Source organism: Ovis canadensis, chromosome 3, assembly GCF_042477335.2.
Source record: "Ovis canadensis isolate MfBH-ARS-UI-01 breed Bighorn chromosome 3, ARS-UI_OviCan_v2, whole genome shotgun sequence".
Lineage (NCBI taxonomy): Eukaryota > Metazoa > Chordata > Mammalia > Artiodactyla > Bovidae > Ovis > Ovis canadensis.
In genome coordinates, this window is record NC_091247.1 from 2,040,874 (window position 1) to 2,063,419 (window position 22,546).

The 22,546-nt window shown below is 59.8% G+C and overlaps 2 long non-coding RNA genes across 2 annotated transcripts; one reads left to right on the forward strand and one right to left on the reverse strand.

The window, feature by feature from the left end:
• Positions 1-441: 441 nt before the first annotated feature.
• On the reverse strand, positions 442-7,305 carry LOC138435335 (uncharacterized). Its single transcript, XR_011255044.1, has 2 exons — positions 7,017-7,305; positions 442-3,424 (listed from the first exon to the last, which is right to left on the reverse strand). It is a non-coding gene; the product is annotated as an uncharacterized lncRNA (long non-coding RNA).
• On the forward strand, positions 5,001-14,088 carry LOC138435334 (uncharacterized). Its single transcript, XR_011255043.1, has 3 exons — positions 5,001-5,283; positions 13,303-13,603; positions 13,720-14,088. It is a non-coding gene; the product is annotated as an uncharacterized lncRNA (long non-coding RNA).
• The last annotated feature ends 8,458 nt before the right edge of the window (positions 14,089-22,546 follow it).

Consider the following 22,546-nt stretch of genomic DNA (forward strand, 5'->3'; position numbering starts at 1 on the left):
CCTCCAGCGCGGGGCCAGAAGCCTGCCTGCCCGTGGCCGTGGGGGCGGACATGGCCTCCTGACCGCCTATGGTCCGGCAGTCCCTGCGGCACCCCCCAGGTGGGCCAGAGCTGCACGGCGCAGGGATCGTCTGCAGGCCCAGGGCCCCCTCCCTGGGCAGCACCTTGGCACACCCAGACTCTGAGGATTCGGGGCCCCAAGGACCTTCTGCTTCAACTGCATTAGGCCCTGACCCTTCCGACTTGGAGCTCCACATTGCTCTGAGGCTGAGCCTGGACTCCCAGGCTGCTCCCTGCTGAAATGCAGACTCAGAAACGGGGCCCTGGGCCACGGCCCCTCACAGCCACTGGGGGCAGTGCCCCAGAAGGAAAGTTCCCACACCTTGTCCCAGACCATGTTTCCCTCCAGGCCTAGATGGAAAGCCCTTCTGCACACAAAGTCTTAAAAAGCTTCTCTCTCTTTTTTATTATATTGAACACTTTTTGCCTGTGTTTTCTTTTTGGTAGCTTGTGGATCTTCTTTGTGAAGTGTCTGCTCAAGCTTTCTGCCCGCTTTTTTGCACAGTGTTTTGAGCGTTTCTATCATGGAATTGTAGGGTATCTCCCTAGATCCTGGATAGCAATTCTCTGTCAGATCCACCTTTTGTAACTATTGCCTCCATACCTAATGAGCAAAACTTTAAATTCTGATGAGATCTAATTCAACTTTTTTTATCTTTTCAGTTCAGTTCAGTTGCTCCGTTGTGTCCGACTCTTTGTGACCCCATGGACAGCAGCATGATAGGCCTTCCTGTCCATCACTACCTCCCGGAGTTTACCAAAACTCATGTCCAATGAGTCTGTGATACCATCCAACCATCTCATCCTCTGTCGTCCCCTTCTCCTCCTGCCTTCAATCTTTCCCAGCATCAGGGTCTTTTCCAATGAGTCAGTTCTTCCCATCAGGTGGCCAAAGTATTGGAGTTTCAGCCTCAGCATCAGTCCTTCCAATGAACACCCAGGACTGATTTCCTTTAGGATGGACTGGTTGGATCTCCTTCGAGTCCAAGGGACTCTCGAGAGTCTCCTCCAACACCACAGTTCAAAAGCATCAATTCTTTGGGACTCAGCTTTCTTCACAGTCCAGCTCTCTACTGGAAAAACCATACCTTTGACTAGATGGACCTTTGTTGGCAAGGTAATGTCTCTGCTTTTTAATAAGCAGTCTAGGTTGATCACAGATTTTCTTCCAAGGAGCAAATGTCTTTTAATTTTATGGCTGCAGTCACCATCTGCAGTGATTTTGGAGCCCAAGAAAATAAAGTCTGTCACTGTTTCCACTGTTTCCCCATCTATTTCCCATGAAGTGATGGGACCAAATGCCGTGATCTTAGTTTTCTGAATGTTGAGTTTTAAGCCAGCTTTTTCACTCTCCTCTTTCACTTTCATCAAGATCTTTAGTTCCTCTTCACTGTCTGCCATAAAGGCGGTGTCATCTGCATATCTGAGGTTATTGATATTTTTCCCGGCAATCTTGATTCCAGCTTGTGTTTCTTCCAGCCCAGTGTTTCTCATGATGTACTCTGCATAGAAGTTAAATAAACAGGGTGACAATATACTGCCTTGACGTACTCCTTTCCCGATTTGAAACCAGTCTGTTGTTCTGTGTCCAGTTCTAACTGCTGCTTCCTGACCTGCATACAGATTTCTCAAGAGGCAGGTCAGGTGGTCTGGTATTCCCATCTCTTTCACAATTTTCCACAGTTTGTTGTGATACAAACAGTCAAAGGCGTTGGCATAGTCAATAAAGCAGAAATAGATGTTTTTCTGGAACTCTCATGCTTTTTCAATGATCCAACGGATGTTGGCAATTTGATCTCTGGTTCCTCTGCCTTTTCTAAATCCAGCTTGAACATCTGGAAGTTCACAGTTCACATATTGCTGAAGCCTGGCTTGGAGAATTTTGAGCATTACTTTACTAGCATGTGAGATGAGTGCAATTGTGTGGTAGTTTGAGCATTCTTTGGCATTACCTTTCTTTGGAATTGGAATGAAAACTGACCTTTTCCAGTCCTGTGGCCACTGCTGAGTTTTCCAAATTTGCTGGCATATTGAGTGCAGCACTTTCACAGCATCATCTTTCAGGATTTGAAACAGCTCTACTGGAATTCCATCACCTCCACTAGCTTTGTTTGTAGTGATGCTTCCTAAGGCCCACTTGACTTCACATTCCAGGATGTCTGGCTCTAGGTGAGTGATCACACCATCGTGATTATCTGGGTCATGAAGATCTTTTTTGTACAGTTCTTCTGTGTATTCTTGCCACTTCTTCTTAATATCTTCTGCTTCTGTTAGGTCCATACCATTTCTGTCCTTTATCGAGCCCATCTTTGCATGAAATGTTCCCTTGGTATCTCTAATTTTCTTGAAGAGATCTCTAGTCTTTCCCATTCTATTGTTTTCCTCTATTTCTTTGTATTGATCACTGAGGAAGGCTTTCTTATCTCTCCTTGCTATTCTTTGGAACTCTGCATTCAAATAGGTATATTTTTCCTTTTCTCCTTTGCCTTTAGCTTCTCTTCTTTTCTCAGCTATTTGTAAGGCCTCGTCAGACAACCATTTTGCCTTTTTGCATTTCTTTTTCTTGGGGATGGTCTTGATCCCTGCCTCCTGTACAGTGTCAAGAACCTCCGTCCATAGTTCTTCAGGCTCTCTGTCTGTCAGATCTAGGCCCTTGAATCTATTCTCATTCCCACTGTATAATCATAAGGGATTTGATTTAGGCCATACCTGAATGGTCTAGTGGTTTTCCCTACTTTCTTCAATTTCAGTCTGAATTTGGCAATGAGGAGCGCATGATCTGAGCCACAGTCAGCTCCCGGTCTTGTTTTTACTGACTGTATAGAGCTTCTCCGTCTTTGGCTGCAAAGAATATAAAATAATCATGGAAGAACTTTGTTTGTTATGCTTATTGTTCTTTGTGACCTGGGGCGTCTTTCTCTCCCCCTTGCTTCCTTTCTTGCCTCCCTGCCAGGTCAAGTTATACTCTTTTATGCACTCCCTTTAAGGGCGTCATAGTTACACATCTTCTCTCTCGATCGGGAGGGCCGTCTTCTGTCCTAGCTCTCTTTCGCCCTGGCTGCCAGGAGGCTCAGCACTGTAGTCCCGGCCAAGCACACAGTCACGCTGCTTGCTACCTCCGGACCCCGCCCCTCAGGGCCAGCGTGGCCTTCTCCTGTCCTGCCTGTCTTCCCTGACATGTGTGTGTCCCCGGCAGACCTCCTCAGCCCTTAGAAGAGGGAGGTGGACTCAGGCTTCATTTGTTTAAACTTGCACACGAAGGAGCTATGTCCACTGGGGAGGCTGATGTCCTAAAGGGCCCCACACGAGCTCAGGCGGGCATGGGTCCTGGGAAAGGCGGTCTGGGTGTTGCATGTCAAAGAGGTCTGGAGAGAAAACGAAGACAAAGGACCGTCTCTCAATCACCAACAGCCAAGTGGGGGATGGGCAGTGGGGAGCTGGTCCCCAGGGCCCCCCTACCCTCTACAGGACGGTTCTGCTTTCCTTTCCAACTGGGACCCCCAGCATCCAGGACCCCCAGCACCCATGACCTCCCGCCAGGACCCCCAGCACCCAGGACCCCCAGCACCGAGGACCCCCAGCACCCAGGACCCCCCGCATCCAGGACCCCCAGCACCCAGGACCCCCCGCATCCAGGACCCCCAGCACCCAGGACCCCCCGCATCCAGGACCCCCAGCACCCAGGATCCCCCGCATCCAGGACCCCCAGCACCCAGGATCCCCCACATCCAGGACCCCCAGCACCCAGGACCCCCCGCATCCAGGACCCCCAGCACCCAGGACCCCCCGCCAGGACCCCCAGCACCCAGGACCCCCTGCATCCAGGAACCCCAGCACCCAGGACCCCCCGCATCCAGGACCCCCAGCACCCAGGACCCCCCGCCAGGACCCCCAGCACCCAGGACCCCCTGCATCCAGGACCCCCAGCACCCAGGACCCCCAGCACCCAGGACCCCCCGCCAGGACCCCCCGCACCCAGGAGCCCCCGCCCCGTGGGTCCAGAGCCTCCTCTGCAGCCACCTGGAGGGCAGGTCCTGGGGAAAATGCCCGGCCCTGGGTCACAGTGGGGGCGACAGCTGCCCTCGGCCCCCAGAGGGGAACAGAGAAGACCCTCAGCCCCCAGAGGGGAACAGAGAAGAGAGTCTCCCTGCCCCATTGTCACAGTCTTGTTTCAGGGAGCGGCCAAGCAGGAAAAAAACATGAAGTGTTAGTTGCTCAGTCGTGTCTGACTCTTTGCGACCCCATGGACTGTGGCCAGCCAGGGTCCTCTGTCCATGGGATTCTCCAGGCAAGAATACTGGAGTGGGTTGCATGCCCTCCTCCAGGGGGTCTTCCCACCCCAGGGACTGAACCTGGGTCTCCCGTATGGCAGGCAGATTCTTTAGGAACACCCCCCCCCAGGGAGGGGTCCTTCCCAAATTCGGTTACAATGTAACCGTAAGGAACTGGAGCTGTTCTGTCAGGAGCACCATCCCCGTCCCCTGTACTGGTTCCCAGTCCCAGGGTTTTAACGCCCTGTTTCACCAGCCCCGGCATCTGGGGCCAGCAGCCCCAGGGTCCGAGTGGGCACCGTCCAGCATGGAGGGGGAGCCCAGCTGGCCCTTTAAGAAGAGGGGGCTGCTCCTGGCCCAGCGCACAGCTGGCCCCGCCAGAGACGGGCACGTTCCTGGTCCTTCTGGAAGGCTGAGTTGGAAAGGAGACAAAATGTTCTTGCACAGCTCAGTAAACAAGCCTAAAGTGTTTTGAAAGCCTCTGCCGACATAAAGGACTGTGAAGTAAATGCTAGAATTGCAAAAGAAGGGCCAGCTGCTGGGGGTGGGGGCGGGGGGCAGTGGGGAATGCGGGCGGGAGGAGGGCCTCCACGCAACCCACTGCCCGCTCAAGGCGCCCTGTGGGGCCGGTCCCCATGCGAGCCCGTGCTCCGGGCCACAGCCTGCGTGTGCAGACGCGGGGGCCGCGTGGAGGCCTCACCAGGAGGATGCGTGTCTATACACAGCTCTGGGAAGGAACACAGAGCGTGCCGACGCCTGTGGGTGTTCTGTGCCCGTGGGTGTGCCCCCGTGTCTGTGCGTGTGGCTTGCCTGCGGCACACAGCAGCTCCCGATTCACCCCACCCCTTCCCGAGGAACCCAGCTGGAGCAGACCCAGGTTAGCACCACCCTCGGAAGGAAGCAGGGGGCCCAGCTCCCCAGGCAGCTAATTAAGGGAGACATGGCGTCTGAAGGTGAGACATGGGCGGGAGGTGAGCCTGGTGGGAAGGCATGCTCCGGGGCCCAGACCTGCTCACCCGCTGGTCTCTCGGCTCCTCCGGGAGCGTTTTACGCAGTAATGATGGTGCTGAGGGCCTAGAAGCTCCCAAGGGGCGCCCCCGGGTGCTGGGGATGTGTGGCCTCAGATGCCAAAGGCTGACTTTCCTGGCAAAGAGCAGGACCCTGCCCAGCTCAGCCCCTCCCCGCTCAATCTACCTGGGGCTCAGTCTTCTCATCAGTAAAATGGGCAGAACACCACCTCCATCCCAAGACAGAGACGAGAGCCCACGTAGGGGTGAGGCGCCCGCAGCAGAGAAACCTGTCCCCACCCCTCCCCACCCCTGCCCTCTCCCACCTCTGCACCATGGACGGGAGGAAGGCGGCCAGGTGGGGCCCTGGCCTTGGAGTTCCCTGGGACCATCAGCCTCACCCTGGGGAGGAATCACCCCCCACACACCACCAAGTCCACCATCCTCCCCGCTCAGGAGCCTCGAGGGCTGGCTGTCGGCCTGACTCAGGACTGGGCTGTGGAGGGACGGCACTCCACTCGGGCTGGCTGGCACCGGACAAGCACACACCAGGGCAGTGCACGTACTGCAGGGCTGGGGCGACACGGTGCCCTTGGGGCTGTGGCGGGGCCTTGGGGAGGACAGCGAGGCTTCTGGAGGCCTGAGGACCAGGGAGCAGGTAGGGGGAGCCAGGGGGAAAACAGGTAGACCCGGAAAACGGGCTGGAACTGCAGGCAGCGCCTAGTAGGTGCTCAGTGAATGCCTGCTGGCTGACTGAGTACCCCGTGTGGGGCAGGAGGGAGCAGAAACCCCCGGCACGTGGATCCCTCTAAGTCGTGGGGCCTGTGCGCCTGGCCCCATAGCTCAGTCCCTCCTTGCCCAAGAGACTGGGGCTCCCAGGCTCGGTGCCCAGTGAGGGGGTCCCCCCGCCGCCCGCTTGTGTGTCTCAGAGGGTTGCGACAGCCTCCGGAGGCGCAGGGCTTCCCGCCAGCAGCCTCTCTGTCCTCGCCGCGGCGGCCAGGCAGCACGGGAAAAGCCAAGGCCCTGAATTCCTGCCCGCACCCCCGGGGTGGCCCCGGGGGGCCGGGGAGCGTCCTCCAGCCTGGCTGCAGCGGGCGGAGTCCCGGCCAGGAGGCCCATCTGGGAGCTGGGCAGCAGGGAGGGGCCGCGGGGGCTGCCAGCCAATGCCAGCGCCGCCAGGCCCTCCACCCCTCGGCTGGCGGGGACTCCCTGGCCGGCTGGGCCTCCGGGCACCTGTGAGCCAAGCCGTTCTGCAACAGCAGGCCAAATGAAGCCACTTTCTCCAGTGCCTGGGAGAGAGAGGGGGACACCGGCATTCTGCTCCCCCCGCCCGGCCCGGGGGAGCTGGGACGGCAGAGGGCGTGGGGGCGGGGGCACACCCTGAGCTGCCCCCAGTGCTCGGCCCCGGGGCCCACGTGCCCAGGACCCCTCTGTAGGTCCTGCGCTGGTCCCGGCATGAGCGGCCTGCCGACGCCGCGTGTGTGCCCCACGTGCCAGGAAGAGGAGGAAGCCACGGAGTGTCGCCCCAGCCGAGGCAAAGCCAGGGTGAGGGAGGAGCCGCCGTGCGGCCATGCTGCCCTCCCAGGGACCATGCCCCAGGCCGTGGCAGCCTTCCTCCCAGGCTGACCGCTCCCCCAGGGGCCAGGCTGGGTCTCCCAGAGTGTCCGTACGGGACCTACCGTCACTGTCCTGAAGGCCACAGACACCGGGTCGGGGGCGGCCTCACGTCCCCCGAGGAGGCTGTGGAAGGCCACCTAATGCGTCCAAGGCCACGCGGTCAATGGATGGACAGAGGGATGCGAGCCCAGGTCTGCCCCTGCCCCCAAGGACTGAATGGCTGGGTCACAGGCCGGGCAGTCGGGGCCGTGATCCCCCAACTGGAGTGGTCAGTCACTCCGCCCAGGGGAGGGGTGTGGGCACTCCCCAGCCAGCAGCTCCAGGCCTTCCCTCCCAGCTGACGTCTAGCATACCTGCCCCTCTACCCTCGGGGTCCAGAAGGGCATGTCAGCGTTCACCAGGGGGGCTTGGCAGGGTCCTGCTGTGCACACATTTGAGGAACAGAGCCTGCCCAGCACAGGACTCGGGGGGCCCGGGACATGCTGACTGGGGCTAGACAACCTGCAGTGGACTTAGGGTTTGACCTGAACCCAGGTGGCATCACCGACTCAGTGGACATGGGTTTGGGTGGACTCCGGGAGTTGGTGATGGACAGGGAGGCCTGGTGTGCTGTGGTCCGTGGGGTCGCAAAGAGTCGGACATGACTGAGCGACTGAACTGAACTGACCTGGATGCCTGAGACCTCCGGGGACCCCATTAACACCTCACGGAGCCCGTGTTCCTGGAACAGCTTCCGGAAGCCTTGGGGCAGCTGGGCGTGTTCCCTGCCCCCAAGGGAACACAGAGCTTCATCTTCTGGGGCAGGGGGTCCTTGAGGGTTTGGGGACAACTCCATAAGACAAAGCCACCAAGTCAAAGAGCCACTTCGGCTAAAGGGCAGGGAAAGCCCAAGTCCTCACCCTCACCCTCCCTGCTGGGCATTTCTCACTGGGTTCAGCGGACATCTGAGAGCCCAGGGTCCCACCTCCATCCCTCCCACCTGCAGCCCTCACGCTACTTTCCGGCATCACCTCCCCAAAATACGCTGCTGGAGGTCTGCTCCCTCACCACACAGCCCTCCTTAGCTCCCCGTTACCCCCGCACGAATGTTCTCATGCTCCCAGGGCCGGACTCCTTCCCAGCTCAGCTCCCCACACTGAGGTCACACCTCCTCCTCCTCCTGGGCCTTCCTCCCGGGGGCCCTTGGGATGTCTAGTTTTGCCAGGAGGCACCTCCTGGTCTGCCCCACTCCCCTCTTCGCAGAGGCCCAAGCACAGTGCCCGGCCCCTCCCAGCTCTGTATTCAAGCTGGTCTGGAAAGCTCATTCATACTAGAGTGGGATGACCTAAAAGTGCCTTCGGGGTGAATTTGCTCTGGAAACACACTACTGTTTATCTGGAGCTCCTAGAAGCCACCCTTGAGCCAAAGGCCCGGAAGTTTAGGTTTCAAGTTGGGGGGCCTCTTCTGCCCCCCTCATTTCCAAGGCCCACAGAGGCCAGCGCCTCACGGGGCCCCTCCTGGAGCTGGCAGAAGGGCTGGGTCAGGCTGGCAGCAGTCTGGCTTGCACTCCAGACAGCCGCCCCCCCCACCTTCATTCCCAACCCGAGGCTTAGGGCCCTCTGATCCCGGACGTGCCCCTGGGTCGTGGGACTCCAGGAACCAGAGAGGGGTCCTGCAGGAAGGGTCTGGTGGGGAGTGGATCTCAGGCCCCACCGCCAGGCAGGCGGGGGAGGCCGCAGGCCCCGAGTTCCAGGCTAATTGGCGTCCGGCAAAGCACACTCCTCGACTCCTGCCTGCTTCCCTGCCAGGTCTGCACGCTGACCACAGCCCCCACCCCGACAGCCCCCCAAACCCGACTGCCTGGGCTGCCCCAGGAAGCCTCTGACAGGGCTCTCTCCCAGCCGGCAGGCACCACAGCGGCGGGGCTGCGGGCCTGAGAGATGTGTCTCCCTGACCTCGGGGCCAGAGCATTGCAGCGAAGCCAGCTGGAGACAGAGGCGGGCTCCGGAGGCGTGCAGGGATTAGAGGCGGCTCGTAAACACTGGTAGCAGGGCGCGTCTGCGCTGACCCAGATGCGGGGATGGGAAGCCCGGCTCCGGGCAGCGCTCTCCCCCGGGAATTGCCCAACTGGACTGTCGCAAGGGGCTAGGATTCCAGGGTCAGCCCTGCAGACGGCCGCTTGGGCCGGGCCTCCCGGCTGCCCTGAGCACTGCAGGTGCGGGGACAGTGGCTGCCCGGCACGGGGAAAGGCCAGCGTCCCTGGGCCCCACACCCTGCAGTCTGTGGCTGGGGCGATGGGCAAGAATCAGGCCTCTGGGGCAGCAGCAGCTCAGGGCTGACCATTCTCATCCCAGGACAGTCCAACATGCCCCCCACTTGCCCCCAGGAAATACGGAAGACCCAGGCCCACACCTGACAACCACAGGCCCTGGCTGCAGCACCACAGCCCTGGCCCAGTGGGGCTCCCCAGCCCACTCCCGCCCCTCTACAGCCCTGCTGTCTTCCACCATGTGGACTCTGGGGCCGGGGGTGGAGGCAGATGACCGCAAAGCCCACAGAAATGGTCTTAAACTTGCCCCAGCACATACCCTCCAGCCTTGGGAGGGTCCTCTGGGCTCACGAGGACTCCAGAGGCCACGCGCCCCGGCCTCACCTGCCTGTCACACGGGGCAGCCTGGCCCCCCTCCACCCGGCCCTGCCTCACCTCCCCGGGCAGGGGGCAAAGCAACCCCATTCTTCTATAGGCGTTTACCAAATCCCTCCTTTTGTTCTACAGAATTTACTTTCTTTTTTGGTCCAGCCACGGTTTCCCAGCACTTTACAATAGGTGCGAGGCCAGGAAGCAGAGGTTCCCGCCCCACCCTACGGGTGAGGAAGTGGGGAAGGGTCCAGCCAGGACCACAGAGCCCCCGGTTCAAGCCCTTCCTCCTCCCTCTTCCTCCTTCCAAGCGCCGGAAGTCTATCCAGGCCACGGCCTCGCACCTCCTCTGAGCAGCCCAGCCCAGGGTGGCCCAGCCCCAGCCGGAGCAGACTGGACACAGGCCCGTAGCCCTGCCAGAGGACGGAGGGCCGGGAGCCCCGCAGTGACGGTGCCTCCTGGCCCCCGTCCCTTTCGAGGTGGGGGTCCTCCTGGATCCAGGGGCACCGGCCGGGTGGCCGTGGCTCCTTTCACACAGCACTCTGGCTGAGGGGTCAACCCCAGGGGAGGCACCTCCACAGCCAAGGAGCCCCCAGTCCCCACCATTGAGAGACGTAGCTCCCACCCACAGTGCGGCCTGGTGCTCGGGCTCCCTGCTGGGTTCTTGGTGGGAACCCCCAGCACACGCTAGCCTCTAAGCCCACCTCCCAGCTCAAGCTACCGCTTGACCACAGATGCCCAGGCAGGAAGCAGAACCTTCTGGAATGCTCAGAGGTGACGGGCCTGGCTGAGAGTCCCGCTCCCCAGCCAAGGCCATGCTCAACGATGGGTCCAGGACCACCGGCTGGCCCGTCCCCAGCAGGACCCGTGTAATCCGCCCAGAGCAACGCGGCTAGTTAAAAGTTTTATTGATTGAACACAATTGAGTGTTAGCAGTGAAAGTTCCCCTGATGTAACCCACTTTTTCTTAATGGGTAATCTCAGCCACTCAAGTTTGTATGTTAAAGGAGCTTTAGGACAATTTAATAGCTCATAAAATTTTATGGTCCCCGTTGAAATCAGAGTGATAACTCTGGCCTGCACAGAGATAGTTTGCTAAACGTCTCTCATCTATTTCTTCCCCTGTTTATTGGAAAGCCAACATCTGCTCCACTATGAGCGGAAAGAAAAGGCAAAGGAAATAACGATCCATTTTTCTAGAAGGGAGGTGAGAGATTCGGGCCCTCCTGGCAGCATCCTATGTTCCAAACACGATTTTCCTTTAAGCCAAAAAGAGGTTCAAGAAACCAGCTGACCCGAGGTTCACAGAAGGAACGCCCTTGCAGGCACAGGGACCCCTGGGCGGCCGCGGAGCGCCGGAAGTCTATCCAGGCCACGGCCGTGTCCCAGGGCCCCAACCCAGGGAGCCCATTAAGAGACACTGCCTGCTAACTGATAAGCGCCCACTGTGCACAGGTCCGGGGGGCCCACGAGGGCCAAGGACAAGAGTTCACTGCCTGCGAGGAGCTTCCCTCCAGCAGGGGAAACTCTAAACGGGCTCTGCACCCAGGCGGCCCTGTTGATGACTTCTGGGAGGCGGTGGAGGTGGGACCGGGGCTCCAGGGACGAGCAGGAGCCAGAAGCGGGGTCCGAAGGACAGGAGAGCCTGAAGCCCCAGCTGCAGCCCCGGGCAGCGTCGCCCGACCTCAGGGAGCCTCAGCTTCCTTGTCCTTCAAGTAGGAATCACACAGTGCTGACACCTACCTCTCAAGTGTATCAAGTGAAGCGTGTGGAATGCAGCCAGACCTGGGGCCTCGGACACACCCCCAACAAGAGGGAAGTTCGGGGAAAACAACACGGATGAACCTCAAAGACCAGCTCCCAGGCGAGAGAAGGCAGGCCACGTGTGGCCGGGAAGTGTCCGGCATAAGGGACCCCTCGAGACAGAAACCCGACCGGGGGTTGCCAGGGCTGGGGGGCGGTTCCCTCTGGGGTGATGATAAGGTCCTGGAACCAGACAGAAGGCTGGGAGCACAGCGCTGTGAACGGGCCGAACGCCGCTGGGCGGCCCGCTGGCAGAGGCTCATTTTATGGGACGTGAATTTCACCTCGACAGAAACTGCTCTTCGAGAAGGAACATGTGTTGACGAACATGACGTGTGGAAAGATTGCCGGGCCGGACCCCAGACACGCTCCCGCCTGGGGAAGACACGCTCCCACCTGGGGAAGACACGCTCCTTCGGCCTGTGAAGGCGGAGCGGCCACGACTGCCCCACCACCTCCCCTCCAGCCCTGGGAACTTGCAGCCCGGCCGGCAGTGCCCGGCGGAGCCTGGACTCAGCAGGCACTGGGGAGGGTGCCCGTCAGCTGCCCCAGGGAGGGCGCTGGAGAGGCCTGTGTCCGGGACTGCTGGAGGGCTACTGTACACGAAAGGCGTGATTTATGGGGGCTCATTAGAGAGAGAGAAACACTCGCTTTCAGGCACACTCGCCGCACCTGCCGGGGAGACCCTGTCCTGGGGGCCGCGGGCAGTGGGAAACCCCTGCCTCCCCTGCCCCAGCCCCTGGGGGCGCTCTGCCCCTCTGCCCACCCCCCAGTCAAGCCCCGATCCTGGCTCCTCCGGATCCCTCTAGATCTCCCATCCCAATCCCACCGAGAGGGGACAGGGAGCTGGGGCTGGGCATCTCTGTGCTGTGACCACCCCCCCCCCCACCAGCCCGCAGGCACCCTCGACACAGTGTGAGCCCACCTGCCTGGGGAGAAGGCGGCCCCACCCGCACCCGCGGAGGAAGCTCAGGCCACGGCGGCCGACATGGAGGCGGTGCTGGGCTTCCCCCCGGGGGCCCGCTCCCCGGACTGCTTCCTGGGCTTCTGGCCACCAGCGTTAAGGATGAAAAGAGGCCACGTGCCTCCTGGCACAGGGGAGCAGCCATGTGGGGGGAGGGGCAACGCTGTCACTCAGAACACAGGTGCCCGAGGACCACATGGGCACTCGGCCGGGTGAGGCACTGCCTGACTAACTGCACTTCCCAGTGGGACCCCAGGGCTCAGGGAGGCCATGAGCTGCAGGTACCCAGGTCTGCCCAGACCAGGCTGGGGTTTGCCCAGGATCTGCGGTATCACTTGACCAGCAATACACATACCTACCAAGGAACCTACAAAATCTTCAAATTCACAAACACTCTGACGGGTCCATGATCCCGCAAAGCAAGCAAGCATCACGGAAAGGTGTTTATGATCCCTCCCAGCCCATAATAACCTGCACAGGAGGAGGAGAGAGATTTGCTGAGAGCCTGGCTTTTCTTAAGGTGGGCTTGCCATTTTCTCCAAGAAGTGGGTTCCATCAAATCCGGATGCCCAGGCTGCTGAAGCACGGGGCTGGATGGCCCAGCTTGGGCACCACATGCCGACTGCCCCTTCCCCTAGTCCTGGTGCCCGGCTCAAGCGCCGGGACGCACCCCACCAGTCAGGCCCGCGGTGACCTTACGCATGGCTCTGGCAGCAGCAGCAGCCCGCTGTCCACTCTGCCCGCCCGGTCCAGAGCCTGCAGGCTCCATGCCATCCCCGGGTCACCTCCTTGAGACAGTCCCACCTGAAGAAGCCCCCCCAACCCTGGCCACAGGTGCGTCCCCCCGAGGCCCGCCGTCAGAGCCCCAAGCAGCTCTCCGGTCGCTCCGCTCCGTGCTCCATCTGCGTGTGTCCCCTGCCCCAGCCTCTGTGGGGTCTGACGCCTTCCCCACTGTGTCTGCCAGGCGCCGAGCCCTGAGAGAGGTAAATGTTGAATGCAGACTGGATCCCGAAACAGCAAGCGCTTGAGATGCAGACGCCTGAGTCTGAACCCCAGCCCAGCTGCTGTGTTGCCACCTTGGTTGAGCTGGTCATTCCGTCCTTCTCATCCATAGACGGACAGCGAGACAGCGAGATGCACGGACCCTCACTCTGCCTGCTGCAAATCTCAAGAACGAAAGGATTGTTTTAGGAGGTCTGGAGACCAGCCCCACCCCGAAGAGAAGAGCTGCAGCAGCTAACTCCTCCGATGTCGTGGGCACCGAAGTAATCAGATCACAGGAGGAGCGGGGGGTGAGGGAGGGTAATTGAATAGCAGAGAGGAGGCCAGGCCAGGCCAGGCGTCCCGTGGCTCATTCTCGCTCTCTACGTCTCTAAAACAGCCCCCAGTGACGCACTGCCATTGTTTCATGACTTCTAAAACAACGCTGAAACAGCATATAGCCATTATCGTAACAACTGCACTAACTGAATACCTACTATGTGCCATGAAGCTCTCAAGGTGGGTCTTACTCTCCCACTTTGCAGCCGCGAAAACCCCGGCCATGCGGGCCTGGCAGTGAGACGAGGCTGGGGCCAGACCCCAGGTGGGCCTGGGCGGGAGCCGGCCGCACCCCCTGCGCCACCGCTGGAAAGCCCCCACCCCATTTGCAGGCGTCCGCGCAGCCCTTCCCCATCCGGCTTAGGCCTTGCCCTGCTTCTTATTTCCAAGTCTGGTTACCGCAGATGCAAAATGAAAAATGAGCCAATAACCGGTGACTCTGAGCCAGTCGGTGCGAAATGCAATCACCGCGGGAGGACAGGGCGGCGGGGCCAGCCAGACAGATCACGCGGGTGGCGCAGGGAGAAGCCGCCCCCTCGGGCTCCCAGAGACAGCTGCAGGAGCACAGAGAGGGCTCGCTCCGAGGGTCAGAGGGGCCCCGGGCGGGGCAGGGGGGGCCCCGGCTCTGGCTGGGATGGCCTGGAGCGGGGCTGAGCTCCTCCGCCCTTGGCTGCCAGTCTGGACTCCAAGAACACACACACCTGCAGAGTTCCAGGCCAGGTGAGGACGCCCAGACGTTAGCGCTGCAGGTGCGGCAACCGGGCATAATCCCACTCAGCCTGAATGAGATTTCCAACAGCGGACCGCACGGAGGCCACCGCACTGGGGGCTGGAGGCTCTAAACCCTTCTTTAAACTGAAGCACAGCTGCTTGACAGTGCTGTGTTCATTTCAGGTACACAGCAGAGGGATTCAGTTACATACACTCACTCACACACACACACTCACACACACACTCACACACACTCACACACGCACACTCTCTCACACACACAATCTCACAGACACACTCACACACACACTCACACACACACTCACACACACACACACTCTCTCTCTCACACACACAATCTCACAGACACACTCTCAGACACACACACTCAGACACACACACACATACACAGACACACACACACACTCACACACACACACTCTCTCACACACACAATCTCACAGACACACACACACACTCACACACAATCTCACGGACACACACACACACTCACACACTCTCACAGGCACACACTCTCAGACACACACACACTCACACACACAATCTCACAGACACACTCACAGACACACACACACACTCACACACACACTCACACACACACACTCACACACACACACTCACACACACAATCTCACAGACACACTCACAGACACACACACACTCTCACACACACACTCTCACAGACACACTCACACACTCTCAGACACACACTCACAGACACGCACACTCACACACACACTCACACACACTCACACACACAATCTCACAGACACACTCACAGACACACACTCACACTCACACTCACACTCTCACAGACACACACTCTCACAGACACACACTCACACACTCTCTCACAGACACACTCAGACACACACACACACACACTCAGATACACACTCTCACAGACACACTCACACTCACACACACAACACTCACATATACACACACACAAACTCACACACTCACACTCACACACACTCACACACTCACATACACACTCACATCTATTCTTTTTCAGATTCTTTTCCATTGTTGTTGCTATCGTTCAGTCACTGCCATGTCCGAGTCTTCGCGACCCCAGGGACTGCAGCATGCCAGGCCTCCCTGTCCTTCACCATCTCCCGGAGTTTGCTCAGATTCATGTCCATTGGGTCAGTGATACCATCGAACCATCTCATCCTCTGCCGTCCCCTTCTCCTCCTGCCCTCAATCTTTCCCAGCATCAGGGTCTTTTCCAATGAGTCAGCTCTTCGCATCAGGTGGCCAAAGTTTTGGAGCTTCCAATGACTATTCGGGACTGATTTCCTTTAGGATGGACTGGCTTGATCTCCTTGCAGTTCAAGGGACTGCAAGAGTCTTCTCCAGCACCACAGTTCAATTCAGTTCAGTTCAGTCGCTCAGTCGTGTCCAACTCTTCGTGACCCCATGAATCGCAGCATGCCAGGCCTCCCTGTTCACAACATTCAGAAAACGAAGATCATGGCATCTGGTCCCATCACTTCATGGCAAATAGATGGGGAAACAGTGGAAACAGTGTCAGACTTTATTTTTGGGGGGCTCCAATATAACTGCAGATGGTGGCTGCAGCCATGAAATTAAAAGACACTTACTCCTTGGAAGAAAAGTTATGACCAACCTAGATAGTATATTCAAAAGCAGAGACATTACTTTGCCAACAAAGGTCCGTCTAGTCAACGATATGGTTTTTCCTGTGGTCATGTATGGATGTGAGAGTTGGACTGTGAAGAAGGCTGAGCGCCAAAGAACTGATGCTTTTGAACTATGGTGTTGGAGAAGACTCTTGAGAGTCCCTTGGACTGCAAGGAGATCCAACCTGTCCATTCTGAAGGAGAGCAGCCCCGGGATTTCTTTGGAGGGACCGATGCTGAAGCTGAAGCTCCGGTGCTCCAGCACCACAATTGGCAGCAAGTCTTCGGCCTTCTTCATGGTCCGACTCTCACATTCGTAAACAACCACTGGAAAAACTATAGCTTTGACCATACAGACCTTGTCAGCAAAGTGACGTCTCTGTTCTCAATACACTGTCAAGGTTTGTCACAGTTTTCCTTCTAAGGAGCAAGCGCCTTCTGATTTCATGACTGCAGTCACTGTCCACAGTGATTTTGGGGCTCAAGAAAGTAAAATCTGCCACTTTTTCCACCTTTTCCCTTCTATTTGCCATGGAGTGATGGGACTGGATCGGAGAAGGCGATGGCACCCCGCTCCAGCACTCTGGCCTGGAAAATCCTGTGGATGGAGGAGCCTGGTGGGCTGCAGTCCATGGGGTTGCCAAGAGTCGGGCACAACTGAGCGACTTCACTTTCAGTTTTCACTTTCATGCATTGGAGAAGGAAAGGGCAACCCACTCCAGTGTTTTTGCCTGGAGAATCCCAGAGACAGTGGGCCCCCATCTATGGGGTCTCCCAGAGTCGGACACGACTAAAGTGACTTAGCAGCAGCAGCAGCAGATGGGACTGGATGCCACGATCTTGGCTTTTTAATGCTGAGCTGGGAAGATCCCCTGGCAAAGGGAAAGGCCACCCACTCCAGTATTCTGGCCTGGAGAATTTCACGGACCAGATGGTCCACGGGGTCACAAACAGGGGGACGCCACTGGTCGACTTCCACTTTAAATGCTATTATAAGCCTCTTCCCTTCAGTCCCTGCTTTATATCATAGCCGGGACATTATATTGCTCTCATTTTCAAAATTACATATGAGCTGAGTTGTATCTCCTATGATTTTCATATTGAACAGTACAGGGACGGGTCTGATGAGGGAGAACAGGTCAACACAGAGTCCCAGCTGCCCGGCAAACCGCCAGGCATTGATAGCATGCTGGTGCCCAGGCCCCGGGCGGGGAAGCTGGCACAGCTGGTCTGGCAAGCGGGGGGCAGGGAGCGCCTGAGAAGCACCCAGTGCCAGCCTGGGTGGGTCCCCTGTGCTCCTCCAGCCTCAGCTCCCTCATCTGAAATGAGAGCATCCCAGACACAGAGCCGAGCACAAGGACGCAGGAACACGGCGGTCCCTTCCCTCCTCACGTCCCGCGGACAGCACACCACGTCTGTGTACGGGACTCACCGCTCCCCTGGCCTGGGCCCCTCCGCACGGAGCCTGCACACAGGCTCACACTGTGGGCTGCCACGAAGTGAGCCACGGGAGGTAAGGGCCTCCCAGCCCTCAGAGGGGCTGCTGGGGGCTCCCAGTCCCCTTCGGCAGCAGTAACTCAGGTGCCAGCCGCCAGGCTTACCTGGCCGATCAGTGCAGCTCAGGGGCTCACCTGTGTCTGCGACCCCGTGGACCGCAGCACGCCAGGCCTCCCTGTCCATCACCCACTCCTGGACTTTACTCAAGCTCATGGGCATCGAGTCGGTGACGCCATCCAGCCATCTCACCCTCTGTTGTCCCCTTCTCCTGCCCTCAATCTTTCCCAGCGTCAGGGTCTGACCTGGCTGACGGGATAACACAATATCACAGATGCCGGGCCCCATGAAAGCGGCTGTGTTACCCAACCCCGGAGAAGCTTCATGACTCCCAGGCAGGGTGGGAGGGAGACCCACTCCCAGGAGCTATTTTCTACAGCACAGAATGCCCCGTGGGGGGCTGTCAGGGGAAGGGAGAGGTGGAGAGGCCATGGCCTTGCCTGAGATGGAGGCAGGGAGAGCGACATCCCCTCCCTGCTGCGTGCTCGCGTGTGTCCGATTCTGTGTGACCCCGTGGGCTGTGGCTCCTCTGTCCATGGGATTCTCCAGGCCAAGAAGACTGGAGTGGGTTGCCATTTCCTTCTCCAGGGAATTGTCCCGACCCGGGGAGCGAACCTGCGTCTCTGGCGTCTCCTGCACTGGCAGATGGGTCCTCCTTACCAGCTGAGCCACCTGGGAAGCCCCCATACGACATTTGATCTTAGCCAAAAAGCTGAGAAGGGTCAATTAAACAGGAGCAAAGGGGAGCCACCTCCCCTAGAGAGCTCCTGAGGCTTCATTACCTGTTATCTTCCCCACCATCTGATCGGAAAGAAAACCCAGGAGCTGAGTGGGTTTGAGACCCCATCCCAGCTCTGCCCACCCCTCCCCACACCTGGACTCCTCTGGGGTGGTCTATCTGCCTGTTTGGTGAAACTCCAGAAGAGCCCCGCCTTCTGTCTCCCGGACACCCCTCTCTCCCAGACCGGGGTGGAACCAGAAACTGGGAGGCGGGCCACTGAGGCCCATTCCCGCCACCCTGCAGCCAGGCCACCTTCGCCCCAGGAGCCCTCCCAGCCTCACAAGTAGCAGCGGCTCCGGGCCTAGAGCGGGGACCCGGGGGCAAACAGCACGGGCCCTGCTCCGGTGCGGCTGGTTCCCGAGCAGGGTGTCCCGCCTGGGCCCACCCCGGTGCCGACTGTGTCTGGAACAGGGGAAGGGAGCTTTCTCGTCGTTCGGTTTGGGTATAATTTACACGCAGAGAAACGCGCCCTTTCCTGTGCACCCTTCTGAGATCCGGGACGCGTCCGTGCGGCTGTGTAAGTGTCCAGATCTAGCCCCAGCCAGCACCCGCACGCCCCCCCTGTGCCCTTTACTGTCAGGCCGCCCCACCCCAGCTGCTTGCGGCGGGTCACCACCCTCTGTGCCCGGCGGGCGGCCCGTGGCTGGAACCGGACAGCATGTGGTCCTCGGGGCCCAGCAGGCACCAGAGGCTGGGCCCGGCCCTGCAGCCTCTTCGCTGCTCAGAGGCGCTCCCCGCTGGCCTGCCCTCCGGCGATCCGCTCCCCAGGCACAGGCCTTCTGGCTGTTGCTAGCTTTTGCTTAGCCAAGATCTACAGCGGTTTCTCAGCCCAGAACAGGCTCCCTGGCCCTCGGCTCCAGCCCCTTGCACATGGGCCGCTGTGTGCCGACATGTGGGCCACCATGAGACTCGCTGGAGGGGGCAGCGAGGCTCGCGGATCCCGGGTCTCCAGCTGGGGCATAGGACTCCCGCCCCTGCACGCCCCTTACTTGGCGGGTTCTGGTGGTGACAGGACCCCCTAGAACCCCAGCCCTTTTGTAACTGAGGTGATGGGACCCCGGGTCCTGAGGAGGCCCAGGGGTGGGCTGCTGCCCGCTTGGTGCCCCCACCCCCCACCACCACCTCGGGTGGGCAGCACGCAGGGGTTGTGCCCGCGCTGGCCCAGGCCTTCCAGCCAGAAGAGGATGGAATGAGTGATGTTTCCCAGCAGCCAGTGAACTGAGCGCGAACTCGGCTGGCTGATGAAGGGAGGACAGCAGGGAGAGGCCCCTTTTCTTAGCCCCTCGGGCCAACCAGCAGCCCACGAGCATCCCTTTGCTCCCCAGGGAGGGCTGCCCGCGGGGAGATCACTCAGGCCCCGATACCATCGCTGCTGGACAGGCGGAGATTGGAGTGTCCCGGGTGCCTGATCGCGCCAGCAGCCGCTGCCTCAAGGACATTAGCGGCCAGCGTAATGGCCCGCATTCAGCTCCCTTGGCAGCCCCGTGACCTTGGCAGCTCGGAGCCGGTGGCTGTTTTAATGAAAAATCAAGGAGTTGGGGAATGGCTGTGGCTTGCAGCGGGAGAGAGGGGAGGGCCCTGTGCGGTGGCCCTCTGTCCATCTGTCCACACCGGCTGCAGGCCACCCTGCCCCCACCACTGGCCAACCAGCCACGCTGGTGCCCTCGTGATAGGGCCGGGGACCCCTGAAGGGACAGAGATCCCACGGCCAGGAAGCTTAGGTCCAAGCTGTGATGAGGAGCTGGGGACATGTTTGGGGACCTCGGTGGAGCAGGAGTAGGGAGGGAGGTTGAGAACGGCTGTTACATCGGGGGGTCAGGGAGCCCCACATGGTTGTCCTCAGCGCGCCAGGCCACTCCGTCCAGCTGGGCCAAGGTGCCCACTGGCCACCCACTCCCAGCCTCGGTTTCACCATCTTGAATAGCTCAGCCTCTCTGGTTCCCCCAGGAAGAACCATCAGCTTCAGTGAAGACTCGCCGTGCGTGCCCACTGTCCCCCCAGCAGCCCATGACCTCGGGCCGTCAACAACCCATTTTCAGATGAGGAAACTGGAGGGACTCACCACCCAAGATCGTACCACAAAGGCGGGCACAGCGCCGGGGTGCAGACCCTCTGCCTGGGCCAGGGCAGGGGGACCCGCTCATGCCCCAAGCTCTCCCCTAGGAGATCAGGCTCAGCGCCAGGCCCCACCCCCTCCCCACCCATCTCTGAACCCGAGTCGGCCCCTCCAGGCCGGCAGCTGCTCCGGGCAGAAGGGGGCTCTGCCCAGCCCTGCTCTGTCTGCACCCACCTCTGGGCCCACAGAGAGTCCAGGCCAAGGGCAGAGCCCATCGTCTTCCCTGGGGCCCCCTTCCCCTCGAGGCAGCCTCTCTCCCCGCCCCGGGCAGCCACACCCCTGCAAGCACAGGGAAAGCACAGGGCCCAGGCTGACCCTGGTCGGGCCCAGAGGGGCGCCAAGTGCAACCTCAGGCAGGGCGGGGCCTCCAGCCGCGGCCACTGGATGGCTGGGAGCTGGTACAGACCTAGGGCAGGAGAGGGTCCCCAGCAGGTGGGCCCGTGCCCACTCTCCTGGCTGGGCTGGGCTGGGGGACTTTCCTCCCCTCTACGCCCCTTCCCAGAGCATCCCCGGAGGCAGACAGTATCACCAGCCCACCTGGGAAATAGGGCCCTGCACTCAAATCAGGGGAGGCGGGGAGAGACGGGGGAAGGCTTTCAGACCCCCCCCACTCCCCATCTCCCCCTCTCATTCCCCCCCCCGACCAGACCCAGGACGGCGGCTTCCCTGGGCTGAGCCTTCTCAGCCAGCGCGCCCCCTCCCACCCTCCTGGGCTGATGGACGGGCGATGACGAACCAGGCCAGCCACCGCAGGAAATCACCCAAAACCTTGGCTCGGCCCCTCCTGCTGCATCTTTGTCCTGTACTGGGATTCGGGAAAGAGGGAGCGCTCAGAGTCACCTGCTTGCTGCCTCCTTGTCACTCCAAGTGACCCCCACTCCCTGAGTGTGCATACACCTGAGTGGCTTCCTTGGGGACAGCCGGTCCCACTCTGAGAGCAGAGAGGAGACAAGTGTTGGCCAAAAACGAGGCACAACTTGAGCGTTGCAAGCCAAGTTGTATTTGGAGCAGAATGAGGACCGCAGCCCGGGAGGCAGGGCTCTGAGAGTCTGTTCCAAAGCGGCAGAGAGGGAAGGCCAGCATACAAGGCTTTGGTCAAGGGGGAGTTTAACGCCACGAAGCATCATTTTACGAAAGGCTTCTCGTTGGTCGTGAGGGTCTGACGTCACCGTGAAGGGACTCACTGCTTCTCTAGCTGTGAGGAGATGCAAGGATGGAGATCACAAAATCTGTCCCTAAAGACATCCAACTACCTGAAGACCTGTCCCCCCAGATTCCCTGGAGCACAGAGTGCCTCCCTCCACCCTGAGCTTCCTCGGGGTCGCTGGAGGTCAACAGCTACGGCAGCGCGGAGTTCGGTCTCCGTAGAGGCAGGCGGCAAAGGCCTTTGCTGCTCAGTCAGGACAATGCTCTTGGTAAGTGCCAGTCTGAAGCTGACACAGAACGCCCAGTGATGATGGCCGACAGGTCCGGGTCCTCCCTGGGGTCCTGGACGCCCTAAGGGCCAGAGGCCTGTGAACACCCTGACCCGCGCAGCGCCCAGCATGCAGGGCTTATTATCAGCCCCGGTTTTCACACCAGAACACAGAGGCGCAAAGAGGTAAAGCACCTTAGCCCAGGGTCACACGTCGCCCGGGGTGTGGGGCCAGTTCCAGAACCCACGCCCTTGGCCACCATCACACAGGACATGAGGGAAAACCCCTTCCACCTTCCTTTCTCCCATGTTTTCCCAATCCTTGTGAACAAGGCATGCAGCTCTAGGGCCATTTCCCTGATGGGAACACAGGCGTGAAGGGCTCCCTCAGCGCCCTGCCAGCTGCAGGGAGCCTTCTGGGTCCACGCCACTCAGACGCCACACCCCCGAATATCCCTGGGGACCCCTCACCCACACAGCGGCTCCGTGGTAAAGAATGCGCCTGCAATGCTGGAGCTGTAGGAGACCCGGGCTCGATCCCTGGGGCGGGAAGATCCCCTGGAGGAGGGCACGGCCACCCACCCCAGTCTTCCCGCCTAGAGACTCCCCATGGGCAGAGGAGCCTGGCGGGCTGCAGTCCAT